Source organism: Anser cygnoides, chromosome 13 (assembly GCF_040182565.1).
Source record: "Anser cygnoides isolate HZ-2024a breed goose chromosome 13, Taihu_goose_T2T_genome, whole genome shotgun sequence".
In the NCBI taxonomy this organism is placed as follows: Eukaryota; Metazoa; Chordata; class Aves; order Anseriformes; family Anatidae; genus Anser; species Anser cygnoides.
In genome coordinates this window covers 8,596,941-8,619,928 of record NC_089885.1, presented here as the reverse complement: position 1 = coordinate 8,619,928, position 22,988 = coordinate 8,596,941, and the positions used below count along the sequence as shown (strand labels likewise).

The 22,988-nt window shown below is 41.8% G+C and overlaps 1 protein-coding gene and 1 long non-coding RNA gene across 2 annotated transcripts in view; one reads left to right on the top strand and one right to left on the bottom strand.

Moving 5' to 3' along the window:
- The window catches only part of MAMLD1 (mastermind like domain containing 1), a 256,950-nt gene that overhangs the window by 128,962 nt on the left and 105,000 nt on the right, over nucleotides 1–22,988 (top strand). The window lies entirely within an intron of this gene.
- Nucleotides 13,007–17,696, bottom strand: LOC106037767 (uncharacterized). Its single transcript, XR_001208236.3, has 3 exons — nucleotides 17,317–17,696; nucleotides 17,130–17,209; nucleotides 13,007–13,399 (listed from the first exon to the last, which is right to left on the bottom strand). It is a non-coding gene; the product is annotated as an uncharacterized lncRNA (long non-coding RNA).

Genomic DNA, 22,988 nt, shown 5'->3' with positions numbered 1-22,988 from the left:
AAGTCCTCTACGATCTGTGCTCTGTGGATGATATACTCTCCAGCCTCTGTGAAAATGTTTTCGGGGGTAGTCCTTCAAGGAAAGAGTTTCCCCTTTAAGTCTGCGCCTTTGGTCTCTTAACACAAATGCTGAGCAAATGTGCCTTTGATAGCACGAATTTTACTTTGGATGATGTTCTGCTATGTATCGAAATGCAGAGGAGATGAGGGGGGAGAATGCATTGACAGGCTGAGCAGGGGACAATTACGCAAGTACATATGTGGTTAAGCACAAATACTAAGCTGTATATGGTTGAAGCACAGGCAAAGTGAAAGGGAATGTAAATCTCAGAAGATCCCATCAGCCTGAACAGCAACGACTGAGTCCAATGAGCGTGTCCTGTGAGTTCTTACCGGCTACAGACAGGCCCTATCTTCATTGCCCTGGAAATCCCTCACAAAAGAGCTATTTATTTCCATTGCCACACAGATTGGCCCATGTGATTATTTCAAGATTTATTTGATAATTCCAATAGGAACATCTATGTGCAAAGAAAACTTGTGTGTTTATGATTCTCCTCTGGATTCTATTTTCTCTAGACTCGAAGCTCCAGTTCCCACTTCATGAAGAATCCAAGTGTTCAGTTCAGCTTCACTTCTGTTAGCACCACGGAGAAATCTCAGACAAGACAGATGCCTGCAGCCACCAGAAGCCTTAAATTGAACACCTAAAAATAGAAAGCTACAGAATTTATAAATATTTTTGCAAATCAACCTTTTAAAACTACCCTCCGTCTGTAGCTTTGATAGTTAGCATTGAAACCCAAGTATATTTCTGCAGAAGAGAAAGCTGACCAAGCAGCCCAAGAAATTCTGCAGAGCTCCGCAAATTGCAGGAGGCCTAGGGAAGGAAATCACTGCATGCCAAATTTTTCCACTGATTTCTGTTGTCTCCACTTATCATACGTTACACTAGCAATTTGTCGTGGAGTGCTGTATCTTCCACACAGTTCTTACCCACCTAATAGCCTGATTATATCTTATGACTTTGTATTCTCATTCAACATAATTTATTCTTGACTTAGAAAATATGACTGTCTGCAGAGAAACATCCAGCCCTTTGTTCTCTTTCTTCACAAATTAGTTTAAAGAAGGATCGACCAGTGGTGTCGAAAGCCTGTATTAGATCTGCTAAGATCTCTTCCTATTAGGATTTGATTTCTGTTGCTGGAGGCTACTCTTGATATTTATGTGGAATGAAATATTGTTCATCCCCTTCACAAAGAGATGGTTGGTTCCATTCGCTACTTGCATGAACCTCAGACAGTGTTTACATAGTAGGTATTCAAAACGCGCCAGCTATTTCTTACCATCGTGTCGTCTCCCTGGCCGTGGGCTGGGCCTGTGTTTTATCAGAGGGTGGCTGTTTACCTGGAGTCTCTTTTCTATCTTTCTCTGTGCAATCATTTCCCAAATTGCCTAACTAAATATGATTATAAAGAGGAAGAAGTGGAGGAAAAAGAACTGCAGAATTCCCCTGCAATAAGTTCCTTCAGCTCTTCTTCCACAAACTTGTTTTCCTCTCCCTCATACGTGGGGTTTGGATACCAGCATGTAACTCCTTACTAAACCAGGGCTCCCTTCTCTGCTTCCCTGATGCCAGCATGTGGACATCACTGTGGAGCAAGTCCCTGTGGATGTTTTCCATGTATACATGATGTCAGAGTAAACCTCTAGTCAGGGACTTCTCTCATCTTTTGTCTGTCCCCTAATCCCTTTATTTCTGCTTTCACATCAATGATCTGGCAGATAGTCAGGGGACATTTTTAAGAAAGTTGCATTTTGCAGAAAGTTGCTACCACCACAGTAATTTCTGCTTCTATGGGTGGTCTTTCCTGTTGAAACTTCTCTTAAGGTTGGTCTCTCCTACCAAGGCTCTGTCAAGAAAGTCAAGCTAGCAAAATCTTGACAAGCATGAAGTTCAGAGTCTAAAAACTACTCTGCTGCCTGTGTCGCTGATGAGACTTCTCTAATTGCCTAAGCCATCCTGCAAAAGATTTCCTTTGCTGCTAGAAATTGTGCCAGCCCAGGTAATTTCCTTTCTAAGCTATTTTGGCAAAATGCTGCCCATGTAATGCTTTGCAGGCTAAACGGATCCCTACAGGGGATTTTTTTTGAATCAGGTGAATTCTTTCTATTGGCCCACTATGAGTTTCTGTGGGAATCTAACTTGGGTCATAGCAAAGCCTTTGGTTTAGCCTGCAGCAGTGGGAAGACGAGAGGAAGAAGGCAAGAGGCATCTCTACTGAACTTAAATCATAGTCAGGGCAGACAAAAACGCCCTAGCACATCTCAGTATGCCTAATCCAGCTAAGTAGCTCAGATACATATATCAGCCATCGCTCGAGTGTGTGAACATTGACAGTAAGTAACCTTCTTCTGCTCTGCATTAAAGTCATCACGGACAAGACATATTAGGTATTTTCTTATGTTTTTGCAGCCCTTTGAAAATGCAGGGCCAGATGCACAGCTGCTTTAGATTAATGCCAACGCACCCATTTACACCAGCTGACAGCCCAGTCCACAGTTCACTAAGTGCTATTTATTATTTTATTTTGTTTGCTAGAGTGACAAAAGAAATGACATTGATACACAGGTCAATTCAATCCTGCTGACATAGCCTCGAGGGGGTTGGTTTGGTTTGGTGGTTGTTGTTGTTTTGGTTTTTGTTGGTTTTGTTTTCCGTCTCCCAAGAGAATCTCCTTTACAGCTCTATTTTTTGTTAATGTTTATTTAATAAGATTGGCACATTGGCAGTCTCATAAGCTTGCTATTTTATATATCTCTCAATTTCCTTAGCTTTATTAATCATCACGGTACTTGAAGTTGCTAGCATGAAAAATGCACTGTAAGAATAAATAATCATTATTATCAAAGTGCTTTCATAAAAATGATCTGTAGGATTAAATCCTTATTACAGCAGCATTATTAGTCATGATTATTATTATTATTACATATTAATTAGTAGTGCTGAGATAGCACAGCTTAACATGCTTTCAGAGTTATCTTTACCAAAGTCAGTTAAATATGAAGGTTTAGAATTCCGATAGATTTAGTGGTTTAGGACAAGGGAGTGGGATTACAGTTAACATCATTTATTCAGCTCAGTACTTGCAAAGAGCCGACGATGTGCTCAGTGCTGGGCACAGCAGAACTTGCTGTCTGAAATGCGTACATTAAGAAAGGGAAAGAAAATAGTTGCATTAGGTCTTTTTCTCTTAATTCTGGAATCCAGGAGTTCCGTGGTGTTTATGGCTCAGCCACTTCCTGTGTCTCTTAAATTTTGTGTTTTGCCATTCATTTAATCTTTCTCTGCCTTAGTGAGTTGATGTGCATAAAGTATGTTACATTAATTAATCTATATAAATCATTTTGAACTATAGCATGTAAGAATGAAGCATTTTTACCATACCTGAGAAGAAGCTCTAGTTTACATGGATTGCTGTATTATATGGCTGTGTGTTTTTCACAGGTATGTTGGCTGTTTGGTTAATGTAACTGTGAAGTGAGATGATGGGCAGATTGTATACAGCACACTTCTCTTTTTTCTTTTATCTGAAATGATACTATTACTCCTTCCCTTTGATGCAGTAACCTAGTCAAGCTTCAAGAGACTAAGGATGAGAAAAGACTGACAAATAAAATATTGTTATGGCAGGTGTCATGAGATGGTGCTGTTATATAAAATCTTCCAAGTTCTGCTTTCCTTTTTTTTTTTTTTTTTTTTTTAACATTATTATGTGAGCAAACGTTCAGTCTTGGGAAGACATACTGTGCTTGTAAATTTTCTTTTGCAAGGTCCTGGATAGAGAAAGTCAAATCAACGACTCATTTTGTCAGCTCAGCCTCTGGGTGGAGTCATTCTGGAGACAGTCACTCCCCCGTGGACAGGCATTAGCACTTGGCTAAAATCCCTGAACGAAACCATGTTCCTACTGCTGCCGTCTCTCTTCCTGGACTAATTTTACTTGTTACCTTCCCTGTTTATGTCATGTCTCAAATTTAGCGTCTCAGGCTTTTAAGAGCAAAGAGTTAGATACAGAAATTGTAAAGACCTAAAGACGTAGGCACAGACTCTGCCTGCAAAGCCCGCATTCGCTGGCATTCAGGCCCCTAAACCCTTGCCTGTGCAGGAGCCTGTGTCCTTGTGCCGGTCTAGATTCCTGTCATTAGGGTGCCATGGGGAGTTGGATGTGTTAGGGACACAGTGGCTCTTCCTCTAAAAGCACCAGGCCCTTCCGGAGCTCAGTGGCACTTTGGGGTATGCAGGGAATGCAACAGCTCCTAGTCGGAGCAGGCTGAACTTCTTGCTTGGCTACCCTATTTAAAATGGGTACCGGTGGAGCAACAGATTGGCATCTGATGTCAGCTAGAAAAAAGCTCCACACTTAAGTGATACGGTAGCAAAGCGATTTTTGTAAATCTCTGGAATTAATAACTACAGCTATTTGAGAAGAGAAACAGTATCATTCATACTGAAAAATATTCTCTTCCCTCCCACAGGGGAAGCCTGTGTAGGTGTGGAGCTGTAGTCTGGGAAATTAAAAAATGCAAATTAAAAAATGCAAATGTAAAAGAGAGGCATTGCTCGCTGCAGTGCTCTAAGGGTTTTCTTGAATAGCAGCAAATTAAAGAAATGCTATGTAATCAAAGTTTATATCAAGCCTATGAAATAAAAGCACCATTATCTCTAAATATAGTGATAGTACTCTCTGCTCCTGATCTTTTACATTGTGTACACATTACCGGTAAATTACAAAGATACCGTATTATATTTTCAACAAGTCCTTGAAGAAAATGCACATTACCTTTTTATATGCCATTTTATTCTGTTGTACTAAAACATTATGATTAGGAAGGAAAGGGTAGTTGCCCTACTTCTCTTTTCTAGCCAGTTCATCCAAATTCCTTCGTTCTGTTTTCCTTCACTGCTTGGTACATATATCTGAATATATTGGCAGTTAGGAACAGAGATTGGCCTTCTTTACTGTCTTTGTCCCACTGTCTTCAGCTGACCTTCCAGATGAGTGCTTAAGGACTTGTATTGCTGTGTGCTGTAATGATTTCACAAGTTCCACTAACTTCTGTGATTCTTGGTCATTCCTCTTTGCCAGAAAACCCACTGGGGCCAAAGCTTTGTACGTGACCGTCTCTGGGGTCCTGTAGAGATCAGGTGGAAAGTAAAATAGCAGCTGAAGTTTCACGGAGCCTTCTTTCCTCAAATGCTTCAGTGGGAGCTTGTGACCACAGCGAGCTGCAGAGCGTGGAGGCTGTGAAAAGCAGAGCAGAGGAAGAAAAAGTAGATTTGCGTAAAAGCAATACAGGCCTTGTGCAAATGCTTGTGACAACTGAATTCAGTTTCCTTTGGCTGAAGGCATGTCTGTAGCCTGAGCATTATACAAAATGCAGGTCTGTGGATTTGGCAAACTGAGCAAATGAAGACTTCAGCAGAATCTCTAGGTACCTGAAAAAAGTAGGCCAAGCATGCCCAGGTAGATAACCAATGAATAAAATATTTTTTGGACCCTGATTTTAATTAAAATAAAACATAACTACCCCGTCGTGACACCACTACAGTTTACAATTCTTTCTTCATTTATTTAAACAGTCAAAGCAGATAAATCAGCAGGTAGTGCTTGTGAAGTCTCCTAGACTTAGAGATGCAACTCGGGTAACCTTAACCAAACACATGGTTATAAAACCAGAATGAATAATTTTCCCCAAATAACTCTATGGGTAAAAAACACTAAAGGGCTTTGAAAACAGCTCCTAACAATAGTTGTAAATAGTATGCATTTTTAATTTAATACTATAATATAGGATATGCTGCTTACCATTCTTACTGGAAAGTGGATATTTGAATAAAATTGCGGCCTGGATTGAGATGTCCTGCAGTGGAAACACAGTGGCATTTCCAGCAGCTGTTATCACCACGATGCGGTGAGGTTGAGCAAAGATTCCTCCAGGGCATAATCCTGAGATGCCTTTTACATTTCAGCAACTGTCCCTTCCTCTTGGGCTGTCAGACAGGGGGGACAAAAAGCAGAACTGCATTTGGGGTGCAAAACACTCATTGTTAGGACAGCAAAAATCACTTAAGAGGTGACCTTTACTTTCTCTGAGTGATGGCGAGGTGAATTTCTCCAGTCCCAAGTCGATTACTGCAATGGAGAGCCATCCTCACTGTTGTACTTTACTCACGTGCTGTATCTCACTCTTTGATAACTAGTCTAGCCCTACTTCCTTAGGAGCAGAAAATAATTTAAAACACATTTCCGTGATCAGCATTCCAAATTCTTCATGGTACAACATATGAAATGCAGGTCTACCTCTCCTTTGACATTTTACTACTAAATTGAGGTGGCCACTCAAATTTTACAGTCGTCAGTGTCTCTCTGTGGTGCGCATTTAGTAGCTTGAAACTCTTCCAAATTGTCTGCCTCTAGCTGCTTAGAAGAATCCATTACTCTTCAATGCAAATACCATCATAAAAGCTGCCATAGCACCAGGGGTCCTCAAAAGGTCTTTGTCCGATTCACCTAACATTATCAAAGTGCTTGTAACTGGCCATCTGTGTTATATTCCTAACTTTAGTCTATTTTTAATGTAACTCACATCAGGAGAAGACGGCGTGAATTTTTCAAGGTCTTTAAAGAATCTAATACATTTTTTCTATTGGCTCTTCTCTTCTTTTCTCATAGGCTCTTGCTCCTGACTACTAGAGTCAATATTAGCTGCTTTGCACTCTTTAAAACTGCTAAAAAGTTACTGAAGTCATTTCCATCTCAACAGGGCAATCTAGGCAAAACTAGTCGAGGTGTTATGCTAGTCATTTTCAAACGAACTAAATCCTACCTTCCTGCCCTGACATCATTGGAATTACCCATCTCTTTCCTGTATTTTAGGGCCTTTTTGATTTGAGCAGTGCCTGGCTCATGTTTCTTCCTAAAAATGACGTGCTGAAGCACATCAGCAGGCACTGAAGCAAGCTTGGAGCTCCTATTTGGTGAAAGGATTGAAGGACTTACGCCTCTAAAGCTATTAATCTTGTAACTTCCAAGCACAGAAATCAATAAACTTTTGGAAAGTCAAATTGCTCATAAAGGAACTGTGAGCAGTGTCAGTGCAGAGAAAAACATAATTACTGGAAAATACAGATAAATGTATTTATTTATTTGATAGGGGTGGCAGTGTCAGAAATGTGACAGACATCTCTAGCAAGAAATAAACAAGGAAATTCTACAAAAAATAGCCAAGGAAGGGGGAAAACATATCTAAAACCAGAAGAAGCAGGGCTGTAAGAAATAATAAAATAATCAAATGCAAATAGTAACTAGAGCTGGACTCCAGCGTGTAACCTTTTCCTTCAAATGTGGATTGAAATCTTTCCAAATATCAATTAATCCCTAATCTACCATGCATTTCTTAGTCGCTTCCTGTGCATTATTAATGGACTGGTCACCCTGAGATGAAGGTAGGAAGTAAAAGCAATTAAATTCCTCTCCCACCCCTGCAGATACAATTGACCTAGAGGATTCAGCTACAAGTAAAAATGAAAAAGCTCCGAGAAAGAATAAACATGCCCTTCTTGCCTGAGCCAGACTGTATAGTTTCAGAAGCAGCATGCAAGAGCAACAGCAAGCTCTCTTTATATAAAACATCAAATTCTGAGATCCAGGGCTGATCAAGGAAAAGAGCAGGTGCCCACTCTCTGCTGATTTTTCCTGGTGTTGTTCTGTAGCTGAATGAGTACTTTGAGCCAGAACTCCAGACACTGATTCTTTTTTCAGTGCGGCAAAGAAAACCCCATCTGTCTCCTGAGAGGTATTGATCCCATTTGAATTCAAAGAAACAATTTTAACTTCGTGTTTTTGTGCAGGCTGATGGCCACAGAATTCAGCGAGGCTTCTGACTGTATAATGCGGTTACCTCCGGCCTGAGAGGGATACAGTCACCCTAGCCGGCAATTATCATACAGATCAGTCAGCGCGGATAACAAGGGGAGCTCTGTGGCTGCTGTTTACACTCTAACAAGATGCATGTTTGTTTCCACAATGTTGTAATGCCGAGGTGAAATTCGGTGCCTTTTGCCCTGTTCAGCATCGTTTGAGATAACATACGAAGATAAAAATAGGCATCTTTTCCTTTCTACTAAGGAAAAGTCTCTTTTCTACTTAGGAAAAGCCTTAGGAAAATTAAAGCTTAACAAAGATTAGGTTGCCAAACTCAGGGCGTATGAAGAACTGGCTGGTAAGGGAAGAAGGGAAGTGCTGACAGTGCCTAGATAACATGGGGAAGAAAGGGGAAGGAGTAAGATGTGATTTTACTGATGCAGAGGGTCAGCTCTGAGGGTCTGTGAATGAGGCCCTCGGTTGTATCCATCCTGTACGTGACTGGAAATGTTTTCTTAGTATTCATTCTCTCACTGTTCCTTCCTTGGTCTCTGAAGACTGTAAAGCCTTCGGGAGGACACCAGCTCAGCGAGGTGGTAGGGAGAAGAGCAGCGTGGCATCAGCAGCAGCCCGGCAGACACAGAACCGGTGATACTGCAGAGAACCAGACCGTAGGCTTTCTTGAACCATAATTTTTCCTGATGACAATAACAGTTTTAACAATATCAATATATGAGACCGTGCTGGTCTCAGGTAAGTCTGTCACATGCAGTGCCTGCCCTTCTGGATGACTCTTTGGTTTGGCTTAGAAATGAGCAGCCAGCGGATCTGCTCTGTGGTGAACATTGCACAGGAGCCCAAGGTCTGCATGAAAGGAATGATTAAAATATGATCGTTGCAGAGTTTAAGAGGGGTAAACCTAGAAACTTAAAGGTTGGGAGGAGCTTAAAGAAACTTAAAGGTTAGGTTTTGGGGTGGTCGTGGTACTCTGACATGGAAATTGTCACAGGAGTAGGGGTGTGAAACCACCGGGGAGGAGAGCTGCAGAGGGGTTAAGGGGGGGAGTAAAGATACCAGAACAGAGCCATCCTAGGGCTTCGGTGAGCTACTGGCTGTCCAGTCTGTCATATTTATGCCTCTCGTAACAGCTCATACCTACTAGAAAAAGACATTTTGGGTGACCAACCTCAGCATATCTTTTCCATTTTCTCATTTCATTTACATGTATGTTTCCCAAACACTTTAATCTGTGATACAAAGGGCAAGTTTTTATGAACAAATTCGTTTCTGTGCAAAGACATCAATTACTTGGCCTCATTTCATGGAACTTCATTAGAGTTTTCAGAAAGCTCTTTTGGGACATCCAGTAGAGGTTGCGATTAAGGTACGCAGCTAGGGAACCAAACAGGGCTCTCCTTCACATGAAATCCTGACGCAGGAGGAGAGCTCCAGGAACAGAAGCGAGAGCTGACTCATGCCCAGACGGTGAGCTGGGCTCACAGTGGAGCACAGTGCAGTACGGCTGGAATGGGAAACAGGAGGTGTTTGTTTCGCATTGTAATTAAGACTGGCACTGGAAACATGGAGTACAGAAAGCCGGGCTAATAGCTCAGACTGAAGTGACCATAAAACCACAGGCAGGATGCAAATTGGTATTGTCGTAAAATACTCAAACAAAATGATATCGAGTACTAAAAACTATGCTTACATGGCAGCAAGACTAAAGTAAGAATGGAGAAAAGCCACAGAATATGAGCCTTGGTTGATTCTGTGCCTTTTAATGAGACTGTTGTGCCTGTTCTTTGTAACAACATAAACTAAGGAGAGATCATCAACTTTTAACTTTCCGTATGTTTGTCAGACTGAGTTTCTAAAGCACTTTTTTGGGTCTACTTATTTTAAAAGAACAAAAAAGATGGAGATTATATTCTAATCACTTGCCAAAATTCTTTTTTTTTTAAATCAAAGCTGTTTAATGTTCAAGAATCCTTTTTATGCATTAAAGCACTAAGCTTTACTCTTGTATAATTTAAAACTGATTTTATTAATATTAGCAAAAATGTCCTCACAGACAGACTGAACTCTTATGCTGTAACTCAAATCCCAGCTAATTATGGCTCAGCTGTAAAGTTATAAACCCTTGAAAAACAAGGTTTATAAGAGAAGTATTGACACAGTCTGAACTATAGCCATGTGAATGGAGCCACTGTAATATTGTTTGGAAATAGTGTTCTAAAAGGGAATCTTTTATGAAAAGAGATGCCAGCTGTTCACTTTGGAAACATTTATTTCATTGGCTCATGATAAAATTGGCTGTGGAAGATATTATTCTGAAACACAGCAACTTCTTAATTTCATTACAACCTGAAATCACTGAGAAAGACATGACTCCCAGGAGCTCTGAAAAAGGATTGTCATTGTATCTTTTGCTTACATTGTTTTTAAGTAATATACAAATTTTCTTAGAATAATTCAGGATGGACCTGTCCTCAGGAGGTCATCTGGTACCTCCTGCTCAAAGCAGGAGGAAAGACATGATATGCCATTTTTACTTCATTCTTGGGACAAAGACTTTATTTTTATTACAGGGAAAAAAGAAAAAAAAAAGAAAAAAAGAAAAAAAAGGGGGGCGGGAGACTTCAGAAAGCAAGCTTGCGTTTTAAATACAGTTTTGGCATTTAGTGGTAGTTTGCCAGGCAAGAACCACTTGCTTTGGTCTGATGAGGCAGACTTCCAGAAGCATGGCAAGAACCACCTGCCAACCCCTGCCGTGCTACACAGTCCAGGATCGCCCATGAATACGCATTTTTAACCACAAGAAGCCAAAAGCTTAAAAGATAAGAGAAAAAGAGAGAGAGAAACAGAGGGGAGTGGGTCCTGTTGACTGGCTCACGGTGATTTGCTTTGTGGAGCCTCGCCTCTGAGTCACAAGGTTGCTGGGTCTGGGTCTGGGAATGAGATCCAGAATCTGAGTGTTGGCAGGGGACGTGCCACAGCTGAAAATGCTGCTGTAGAGATATTGTCCCATGGAGTGCCCAGTGGGAAGTAGTTTTCTACCCTCAAAAATAAGATCTGGCTTGAGTCTCATGTATGTCAAATGGAGCTTGTTCATCTCCCAGCATCCCCTTGCACCAAGACTAAAGAAGAGGTGTGAAGTGGAACAGCTCTGTATGTGTCCAGGTACACCTGGCTGTGACAGCCTGAAACTATATCCAAGACATCTTACCTTATCCTCTCTATATTTCATATCCTCTTATAAATTGTACTCTAATGGTGCAGTGTTCCAGGAGATGCAAGGGAGGAAAGAACCTCTGTTTACCTGAGTTGTTTTACTTTAACATACAGTGCAGAGCTAACACACAGATCAGCGTGTCTGTCCCTTATTGCTGCCTCTTTTTGTCCTTGCATAGTGCTGGATGAACTTCTTGTACTGGCTAGTGCCTGCTGCTGTTATTGACTGCAATCTCGATCCTTTGCCATGTCATTGAACTTCCATCACCATTGGCTTCATTAGCAATTATTGTTTTGGTGAAAAGAAAAAAAAATCTACACCACATATTATGGGATGGCCTGAGGCCATTATGGAACTGAACGTTCCCATAAGGATAATCTAGGCACAATATATCAAAGTGCTGAGAAAATATCCTTTGTCTCAGGTCATGTAACCAATGTGGCTGTTAAATGTTTTAAAAGCAGTTATATAACTGGCATTTAAAATGTTTTATTGAAAACCCTTAATGCTACTGTAACTAAAATGACCTTTAACAGAGTAAAACACATTGCACCTTAAAATGGGATTTGATTAAAAATATCAAATGTTATAATGTGCTCATGGCTGTACATGCACCGTCCTGTCATTCCAACCACAGAAGCAGATGCACTAGCTTTGGCTTTTGAATGTTATTTTCAGCTGAAACCTATAGCCAGGTTACTTTAGAGGGAACAATTATTACCGACTTTTAAGCATCCCATGCAATATTTGACATATGAGCACTTAATTATTGGTATATTTTTGAACAGGTGCTGTCTTTTAAGGCAGATGTTCACAGACAGAGAGCATCTGATCTAGGGAGAGTTGGCTGATCAGGGGATTCTCGCTGGCTTCTCTTCTCTTTCCCTGCCATGATTCTCTCTTTCCAAGAAACAAAAAATAGATAACCTGCTACCGTTAATCTCTACTGTTGTAGAAGAAACCACAGAGCTGCAAGGAAGTAGAGAGGTGGTTTTACATGCTAACACAAGGCAAGATGGCCGCGAACCTTTTTTTTCTCTTGAGATTTCCTTCAGTATAAGCAATTTAGAAAGTCCCACAAAGCAAACTTACATGTAAAAATACATTAAATATCACACTACAAGGCACGTACTGCTGATGTGTGGAGTTCATAAACACAAAAGCAACAATACAGTGAAGTGGAAACATCTTTGAACTCAGAATAACAAAGCTAGAAGTAGAATAGATACACAAGTGAAAAAAATAATAATATATATATATAAATAAATAAGATATTCACCGAATGACAACTGAAGTGAGAGAGACTCTAACAAAAAAAATGGAGAATCGGTCTCTGCGATGATCTGGCCAACTGAGAAGGTGCAATCCTTCTCTCGTTTTCAATTTCTCTGCAGAGAGGTGGGTAGGAAAACAGCTTCAACCTGTGACAGCAAATATCTTCTCATCTTCCTGCTTATTTACCTGTCAGTAGGTCCCTCGCAACCCCATATGTGTGCACGTTGGTGATTCCAAATGGGTTTTAACCCTCGTTACTTAACAGCTAGGAAGTTGAGTCATATAGGAATGAAGAGAGGTATTGAAGATCACCAAGAAAGCTTGTGTTAGGGTCAGGAGCTGAACAAGGCCTAGACACATGCTTGTATCATATAAATATTCTCCCCACCCCAAATTCCACTCCTATGCAAACATCTCACCCCTGTTGAACAGATAAGAGCAGGACAGGGAAGACTGCTGGTGTGTATTAGATTGTCTGGAGCAGCAGTCAGGAGCCCAGGGGATGAGTTTGTTACCAGAGAGGATGGTCAGTTGCTGATGAAGTGAACGTGTTCACAACTGAACTGAGCATACAGCTTTGAGAAATCCATACAGAAACACTTGAAGAAAGTTTACCACAGGTGTCAAGAAACAACAAATAGCAAACAGAGCTTTATGTTAAAGAAATGGATTTGAAAACTTGACCTCTTCTATTCATGCTTTCAAAACGCTTGCTATACTCATCTGTACCCCTCACAAACTTACCAGATACAGCCACAAGTTTGTAAATACCCTGCAATTCTACGTGTTGAACATTCAAGGGATTCAATTTAGCAACAGCTGCAGCAAATATGGAACAAGTGAGGGCCCTGCAGGGAGGGAGAGCTCTTGAGGCTGACTGGGTGCTGCTGCTTGGAGAGAGGCTGCAGGCCTGAAGTGGGGTGAGCACGGCTGAGCAAGAGCGGTCCTGAGCTTGGAGGAGCCTGAAAGATGAGGAATATGAGGTAAGAAACCATAGTGAAAAAAGTATTGTACTGCAAGCTGTTTGAGAAGGGCAGTGATGCTTCATAGTTATTTATGCGTGGGCTAGTTGACTGGATGAGGCCTGTCTGGTGTCGTTACCAAAGAGCTGGTACGCTTAGATGGGGGAGGATCTTTGGAGCTACTGGGGTGCCTTAGGGAAATGTTCCCAGGTTGCAGGAAGTTCAGAGTCCTACTAAATGTGCGTAAACAAAAACATGGTGCTACTGAGATCAGGGAAACCTCTAGTGAGGGGTGATAAGTGTGCGTGAGCTCTGGAAGCCATAACCTACCTAGTGTTTAGAAGAGGAAAGTCTGGGGGAAGGCTGCAAAAATCAAATCCTTTGGCAGGCAAGTCCTGGTTTGACTGAGCACAAATGCTGATCAGTTCTGACTGTTCAGTATGATCCTCACACTCAGAGTTGTTAGTTCTTTTTTCAAAGTGAGAACAATGGGACCATGCATGCAAAAAATGATTCTTTGTGGAGGGGAACGCTGCAGTCTGACCACAAGGAAAGGGTGGATGGAAGTAGGGAACGTGGACAGAGCTGATGCTTAAAGCTGATACCTATGAGCAAGAAGAAATAGGAAGAACTGGAACCATGGAACAAAGGGAAGCAATAATTATCCCTGAATAAACAGATGCAGAGTTGTTGGATAAAATAGTAGGCATAATGGTCGTGGCTTCTATATGCTGTTGAGGTGCTGGGCCACAGTGGAGATACCAGTTAGCTGGTAGTACTTTACTCGTTGCAGTGTCTTTGTGATCATAAATGAGCAGTAACAACAAAACAAGTCTAAGAAATGTCACTGTGGAGTTGGGGAACAAGTAGGCTTCCTGGGGACCTTCTTCTAAAAGGAAAGCATGAAATAACTGAGAGAACAGTAAATCCTGGTAAATGTTTGTACACTAAACTTCGCTCTCTGATGTGCAGTTCAATCCCCCTCCACTACAGGGCCCTAGGGTGGAGCTGGCAATTAATCTACAATTGCATGGGAGGGAGCAGTTCACAGCTGAAGGGGCTCTGTGGATTATAAATTTAGCAAGCAAAAGGGGAAGTCAGAGTACTGGTAATAAAGGAAGTGCCAATAGTTAGAGCTATAATCATCAGGACTCTAGGGCAGATAATCAACACCTATATGGCAATTTTCAATTCAATAAATAAAGCTAACCGAGTTGCCTAACAACGCCATTGAGCTGCGATTTCAACTGGCAGCATTATGTAACTGTGACAACCAGCCGAAGCGGAAAAAAAGTGAAAGAGAAATGCATGTATACATTTCCAGTCTTAGTGAAGGAGTCTGGGGGATGGAGCCCCATATCTGAAAGCTGCAGAGAGAGCATACTACAATCCATTTCAAATACTCCTCATCAACACCCCAGGGATCTGCGCATACACAAAAAAAATGAGGATTAGACAAAGGCACTCTCTTTCCCTCCTATGAAAGTGGCACCAGAACCATATTCTTTCCATTCTTGAGATAATGCAGTCCAAGTACACTTAAAGAACCTGGAGGCATGGCTAGCCTAGGCTCTAGCCACCAGTGTGGAATTTTGCACTGCAATGTTCACATGCTCAAATTTACCATAGCAACCTCCACATCACATTTAATACACAGAGACATCCCTCCTCTTGCCTGTTTAAAGAGCCCTTGTTAAGTGGTTTTGCTGTATTTTAGATGCCAAGATGTCGGTAAGATTGATGGAAGGGTGCACAATCAAACTTGCAAGGAGAGCCTAGCATCTAGCTCATTATGTAAGAGAATTAGCAAGGCAGTTCTTTTGACATGACAGTCCATTATGGCGGCTGTCAATCATACCTTAGCATATGCTTTTTTGTCCTCTTCAGTGATTTTTTTTTTAAAAAAGTTGTTCCATTCCTGTTCATCAATAAGGCAGAGAATAATGCTTTGTGTGCGTGCACAGTAGCTGTTACAGATCTAGATGGGCTGTGCTTTCTCCACGGTAATCGCTGGGTGAACATATTATTATGCATGCATGTGTAATCCTGACTAGTGTGTCTCTTTGTCCCAATTATATGTGCACAGAGGCTTGAATCTGCTATTCCTTCTCATCCGTCTAATACTTTGGGTCCTTTCTTATGAGGCAGTAGTGCTTAGATGTTCTGGTGCAGAAAGTGTAGGTTTGCTCCCTGAGGAAAACCCCTCCAGAAGGACAGTTATATTTATCCTTTCCCTTTTCAGGAGAGGAAAGAAAAGCTCATGCTGAGTTGTCTTACAATGGTAGTGATACCTCTAATATCAGAATAATATTTGTGCCTCTCCCGCTCTTCATAAAAGTACTTCCACATCCTGACCAGAGCTGAATGAACGAAGCCTGGCAGCTGGTTCAGTGTTGTAGTACTGTGGCATAAGTGGGGAAACAGAGGCACAGGGGAACTGGAAGATTGCCTCTGAAAAATAAAGAAGGTCATCTGCAAAGCCACGTCTTGACTGCTGTGCTCATTTGGGAGATGGTAACTGGCAGCAATGTGTCCTAGGGAGCCTGGGAAACTAATGTATCAAACAGCAGTGCAATGAATATGGGTTGGGGTAGGACTATCTTTTCATGTTATTATTAAGCAAAAAATAATAATCCTTTATCTTACACAATAACACTTGTAAATTGTAGTTATATCTGCAAAAGTATATGAGACAGTGTAGCTGAGACTAGATATGCAGTTTTCTAGGTTTTTGGTTCACTTATGGCAACACAGAGATAAGCTGGAAAAAGATTTCATTGCACATCCATCTTTCAGCTGTATTTCTTTTTCTCCTCTCTCTCTTTCTCTTTCCTCCCCATGTAAAATGAGTGCTTTCTGGGGTAACTTTTTTTTTTTTTAATCGCCTACTATAACACAGATCTGTACCAATGGGAAAGAGGTAGCACTTCTATCCTAGAGAATATGGACCTCCAAGAGAAGGCTAGCTGCCTGGGAAAAACAAGTTTCACCTTGGTACACTGTTTGATCTTAGTTATCACTTTTATTAGTGTAAGGAAACTGGGATGGCACGTCAGGAGTGAAAGTTTCAGTGAGATAATCTTTTCTGTAAGTAAATGTTTTCTGAGAAGTCCTTTAGAATGTTCTCCAGTTTCTCTCTGCTTAGCTTATCTGAAAAGGGTTGACTGTTTAAATAGTCCAGTCATTAGCCTTGAGGTAATTTATGTATTGCTTGTTTTTATGCTATTGCTTACAATTCCAGCTAGGACTGGAGCCTCCTCACATGAACACTACATAAATAACAGGTAACTGACAGTGTTTGCCCCAGGGATCATGCAGACTAAGGCTTCCATCCTGGAAATTGCTGACTAAGGCAAATACTCTTGCATACATTGGAAGTGATTTTAAGGGGGTCCTCCAGAGCCAAGGCTCAAAACACCTTCCAGAAGAACAGATTTTTGGACAATAGGTATCAAAAGCTCTGTCCTTGGTCTTTCTATGTATGTGGATGGAGCATCGTTGACTTCATTAGTACTGCTCAGGTGTGCAGTAGTGTGCAGATGTTTGCTTCTGACCTTTCTAACGTTCTTTTCCATTAAGGATAAATAAATGATATCCTGAAATATCAAACATGAGTCTATTCACCTTATCCAAGCCAACTGCAGGTTAGATTTTTTTCCTTCTGTGCTATCACTTAATAGTTCCTTAAATAAATAATTATTCTTTCTGGGGAAAAAAAGATATATACAACCTGTGAAACAACTTCAAGGACACTTCCTTCTACCATTTCATCCCAAGGCAGCCACGTGGTGACTCTTCTCCTGATCTGGTCTGCAATGAAATCAACGGGAAGTACTCTATTAAATTAATCTGGCTTCAGATCAGATGCTGCCGCTGAAAAACCATAATGTAAGCAGCCTGGTCTTTGTGATACCTACCATAATGGCACAGTGTGGTCCCAATCCGGCAGCCTTACTCTGGAAAATCCCTGTTGATTTCAATGAGAGCGCTCTTTAACTAAAGATTTCACAATCAGGTAATGAGAAGCAATGAGTGTATGCTGCCCTCCCTATTAGATCCTGTAGTCAGACTACTTCTGATAGGCTTCTATAAAGTGATTTTGTATGGCAATCTGTGCTTGCAGCAGCACCTGCTCAGTTAGTTTCTCAATTCTTCACTTAACAAAACAGCTTGACACTGCAGGTGAAAGATTCTGAAATGTTTTAATTAACTAGCTTGAGCACCATTTGATTTCTGTCTCCCTAGATGTTTCAGAAATGTTGAACTGCTTGGTTCTGTGACTGCCATCAAACAAAACTCAAACGTATGAAATAGGCTTCTATAAGAAGAAAAGAGACTGAATTTTTATTGGAAAGTTCATATTGGGCCACTGTAAACAGTTGGTTCATGCAGCTCGTTATCACTGGGAGATTTGACTGGCAATATTTCTCGAGCTCCAAGAATTGTTCTAGAATTTATGGGCCACGTCTTACAGCTCTGATTTAGTCAACACTCTTATTGATCCCAGTACTTTTAGTCTGGGACTCGTCTTGAGTTCCAGGGAATGAAATAAAAGATCAATGATAGGAGGGAAAAAAAAAAAAGGAAGAAAGAAAGAAAAAACACCTGTGGTTTAAAACTCTTCATTTTCCAGGTTATATAAGAACTTGCATATCAATGGGCTGGCATTGTACAGAAGCCATCAGAGCTCTCTGTCGTACAATGAAATAATTTCTGAAGTGTTCTTTCTGTGTTGGCATAGCTCAGTTCAACAGGTCAATGCCATGCACCTACCACCACACAAATAGGGATCGAGGAGAGGCAGTAAGACACATGCAGCGATCTTCCCAAGGCAGACCGTGCTACGGGCTGCTGCCCCTTCCTCCAGCTGCTCTCTGGGGAATGAAGGGGCTGGAGGTACCAGGGTTATTGGCTGACTGCTAAGGAATAGGTTCCTCTCAAAGGTCTCAGTGTGGACCTGTGTTTAGCAGGGGCATGATCTAGCAAGACTAGCTATTAGCTTGGAGAAGACTGTTTTATTTGCATGGATTAACCTCAGAGTCACCTGTGTACAGGGTTTGATGTGAGGCTTCTGAGAAATGGGAAAAGTAGGGATGTGTGATGAGAGAAAGCCATCGATGTCTTGTGGTCAGTGGGAGCCTTTATTTCCTTGCTCTTTTTATCCAGCCAAAATGGCAAAAATATAGCTTTAGTAAAAAGATAAAAGCTAAAATTCGCTGGTAATAACTTGTCTCCACAATATAAAGTATCATGACTCTCATAAAGGGATGAAAGCACAACAATTTTACCAGTATTGCAGCAAAGCCACAATGTACACTTGTGGAATCCAGGATTTGAACATGACTTAGTCTGTAAGGAATGAGTCTTAAATTTCTTACACATGCTCAGAAATACTAGTTACTGACAAATCTTTAATAATCAGTAAAATGCTGCTGGGGGAGAGAAAAAAAAAGGTATGGCTTTTTTTTTTTTTTTAATTTCCAGATTGGGGCTACAACACAGGTATCTTTGCAGAATTGTGTGTATTACCGTTCTAAAGTCTTAATCTGTGGATATTTTCCCTTACATTAAGCACAGTGAGCTAAATGAAGTGTTCTGTGCTCCATTATGTCTTTTCATAGTTTCTGAACAGGAGCCAATTTAAATAGTTAAAATCCATTTACGGGTAACGTTCCTCACAAACACTGCACCACTGAGACTATTTGTCTTCCTGAACTTGTGCTAGTGCTCCCTGCATTAGCAGTTTAATCAGATTTGTTAATGAATAATGTTTCACTTGCAAAGTAGAACTTACGTGCATTAAGCTCTAGATTGTGGAGGTGCCACAAGCCGGGGATGAAAGGCAGTGCACCCTGAAGAACCCAGGGAACCCAGATCACAGCCAAGCTCCTTCTCCCCTTTGCTCCGGGATGGGATTCCCACTGGCCAGGTACTAGCCCCAGATGTGCTCATCCCACGTTTGCAGGGCTGCGCGGGCAGCACTGAGCAGGGCAGGCCCATTGCTTGCCTGCTTTCCCCCAGTCCTCTGTGGGGCTGAGGGCAGCAGGTGAAAAGGTGATTTTCCTGCCTTTTTTTTTTTTTAAACAGGGCAGAGTACAGGCATGCCAACTCCTGAAAATAACAACTTAACTCTGTAGGTGTAGTTCCTATATTTCTGATTACCAGTATGTTTTCCCACTGGTGGCTTTCAAGGCTAACTTTCTTTAGCATTATATTATACAAAATTAACCAAAAATTGGAAGATTGATGCAGGTCTTCAGTTAATGTATTCAGCCCTGAGCTGTTTTAGCCCTGATACTTCTTAATGCTTCACCCTGATTTTTATCTTGAAGGTTCGTTCATGCCTTTTCTTGAGCAGCTTCCATTTATTAGTCAAATACACACAGAAGCATACATCCCCCTTCTACACACCGAGCAGTCTTTCTGCTGAAGTACAAGCTAGCTTTTACGTTCTGACTAATGATAACTCACAGTACTGTGAATGAAAATAGTCATTTAATTGTAATGTAGAACAGCAGAACAGAAGTGGGAAGTAAGGTTTTATTTCTGTTTGAAGCTAAAAACTCAATTTCTCACTTTCTTATCACATTTTTTGGTTTCGTATGCCTTTGAAATACAGTGGTTATTGAAGACACTGATTTGAACTATGTCATAGAAAACTGTATGCCATGTTTTTTTTGTTGTTGGTTGGTTGGTTTTTTTTGCTTTGAGGGCCTGGAAGTACTTATATAAACCAAAGCCATCTTACTTATTCCTAGTTTTGTAGTGTTGTGTGTGTGTGTGTTTAGTGGATAGTTGTTTGTTTTTTTTTTTTTTTTTTTTTCCTTTTTAAAATACAAACCAGAGCACTGAATTAACCTAGTGTGTTTTAGATTGAACAAGTGTCTAACTTTGAATCAGGGAAATAATGAAATCTGCATTTTATCAGGTAACAGAAAATCGGATACTGAATCCAGATATTAGTGACAGATTCCTTCCTCACCTTGCTTGGTAAAGCACTTGTGTACTTTTTTGAATATCTCTATTATCCTTCACAGGGGTTTCCTACCCAGAGAAGGCCAGTATGGTCTCAGCTTGGATTATCTGAAAGTGCCTTGTCTAAGCAATCTCATTTTAATACTGCAAATTGTAACTTCTCTTGAGTCATTTTGAAACCTGGCTTCAAAGAAGCAGGAGACAGGGCCTCGCTGTGGTGATTTCACAGGCCGCGCCATGTTGTGCCTGCCTGCTGGGCTCTGCCTCAGCAATGTGAGGCCCCATGGGCTGTGCCCACACCGGGGGCAGCCATGACCTGTCAAAAGCCCCCGTGGCCAGTAAACTGGGCTCCGTGTTCTCCATCCTGCACCAAGGCGACACCTCAGAGTGTCGATGAGCTGTAGGCAGAGGTGAAGCAGCAGGCAGGTGGGCGAACACTTGAGAAAGCCATGGCAGCTCTCGGCTACTGGGACCTCCCTTGACCCCTTCTCAGTGTTGCTGTCCCCCAGCAGAGGAGGCAGCAAGTAATAGCAGTGCTGCTCCCCCAGTGTGATCAGGAACCCTCCATGCTCCTCCTCCTTCTCCTCCTCTAGCCAGCAGTGGCCTCAGGTGAAAGGTGGTGCTGACAGCTGGGCCTCTGGCAGCAGCACAAGGTGCTCGTTCAGCCTGGCTCCGCACACAACATTCCCCTCCTGCCCAGCTGGTGCTAACTCGGGAGCAGGGTGCTGCCATGCTTGCCTGGGCCTCTGAAACAATCCTGGTTTTTGTTTGTTTTTTTTTTTTCCCTCTTAAACATAATAAAAACGAATGCTTTGTGCTTTCCTGAAGCCCTCTGGCAGGTGTGGACCAGCATTAACACGGTGGCATGGCTGCCTACAGCAAGGCCTGAGCTTGGGCCTCCCTCCCTGGGGCTCCGCCACCCCGCGGTGCCCCGTCCAGCTCGGCGGCGTGTGTCCCTGCAGCTGAGGTGACGAGCAGCACTTGCTTGTGCAATCAGGCTCTCACCGCAGCGGGCGCCTGGGGCTGACGCTTTAACAATGTGCACAGTGAGGGAGTCAGGGCACGGGGCCAGCTCCACCAGGGTCAAACGCTCGGTGCGGACGTCACTGTTACTTACTGCTCTTCTGCTAGCCTTCAGTTCCTTCCTGGTTTTATTTATTCCTTGTGGTGAATGCAAGCTGAATGCTCCGTTTTATCCTTAGCAGGACAGGGCACACCCAGTGAGGAGAAGCAGAAAGTTCATCGTGGCTCCAGCCAAGCCCGGAGTCTCCACAGGGTTACTGTCAACAGTGGCTGGTGGGGCTCATTTCACCAGGGAAATATGACGAGCAAAACTTAGAGAAGGAGGCAGAGCCAAATCTGTCAGCTCCGTCCAGAGCAGAGCTAGGTAAAGCTGCTGTTTTTTGGGTTACATCAGCTGCTGTGTCCCCTTTTTCCTTGTGTAAAGGCACAAAGAAAACAGATTGTGACTGCAAACCTGATCTTGTACGTTTGCCACTCTGGCACTGCATTTTAGCTGTCAGGTGCTGTCAGAAGGATAGAAATCATTGAAATTAATGTGTATGTGACTGATTACTTTCTTTGTGTGTACTTCTCTGTTACTTACGCATGGGAGGAACATCCCAGTATCTGCCACTGATCCTGAAGCTCACCGCCTTCTTGCTTTGAGATTTCTATGCAAGTTTATCTGGCTGCTCTTCCTCACTGCTGTAAGGTTTTTATTTAGCACCCCTCATTGTGTCAGATCCTGTGTCTCCTCCCTTCCAAATGTACTGTATGCTTGAGAGGCTGCAGGGTGTACCTTCTACCCCAAGAAATGTTATAGCTTGCCCTTTGGGTGATCCCTTTGGGTGATCCCTTTGGGTGATCCCTCGGTAGCCCTGTGGTAGAAACAAAAATTTCAAATTGTTGCTAAACTGACACTGCTTTTCTGCAAGCTCCCCTCATAAATCCAGCAGGCTTGGAGGAAGTAATTGCTCCATCTTTGGCTCAAGCTAATTTCTAACACCATGTAATGTTTTATAAATGCTCAAGAGGCAAGTTTTCCAGGAGAGATTACCTATTATTAAGTGCACAAGCAGTCAGCTCTGTCTGAGTTTACCCAGGCACTTAGAAACTTCTGAAGTTGTACTTCAGCAGAACCAGGCTTTCACCTTTTCAATAGACACAGGACGTTCTTAGCAGTTTAGTATAATTATTAGCACAGTGTCATCCACACCAAAATTACATGATTTCATTTCTTAGTCATGTGCATGCAATGAGATACCTCATACTCCTTGGGTAGCTCTGGTATCTCTGTATGCACAGTCCTATTTCTTTTCTGGATGTGGTACTGAAATACTACAAGGTGGAAAGCCACGATGCCAAGATATAAAACACATACGAAGAGCAGAGCAGTTCATTAGCACAACAACTGGTACTATAGCCAAGGGTCTTTGCACAGATCACACTTTTGTGCGGACTGAATTATGTTATATACGTGCAAGAGAGAAAAATGACAAGTCAGTGAGAATACTGTTACATAAATAAAGTCGTATTTATTTCTTTGGCTCAAGAAAACATTATGACTAAAATATTGAAGGAGGTCAAAGAGGGAGGTCAAAACTAAATAAAA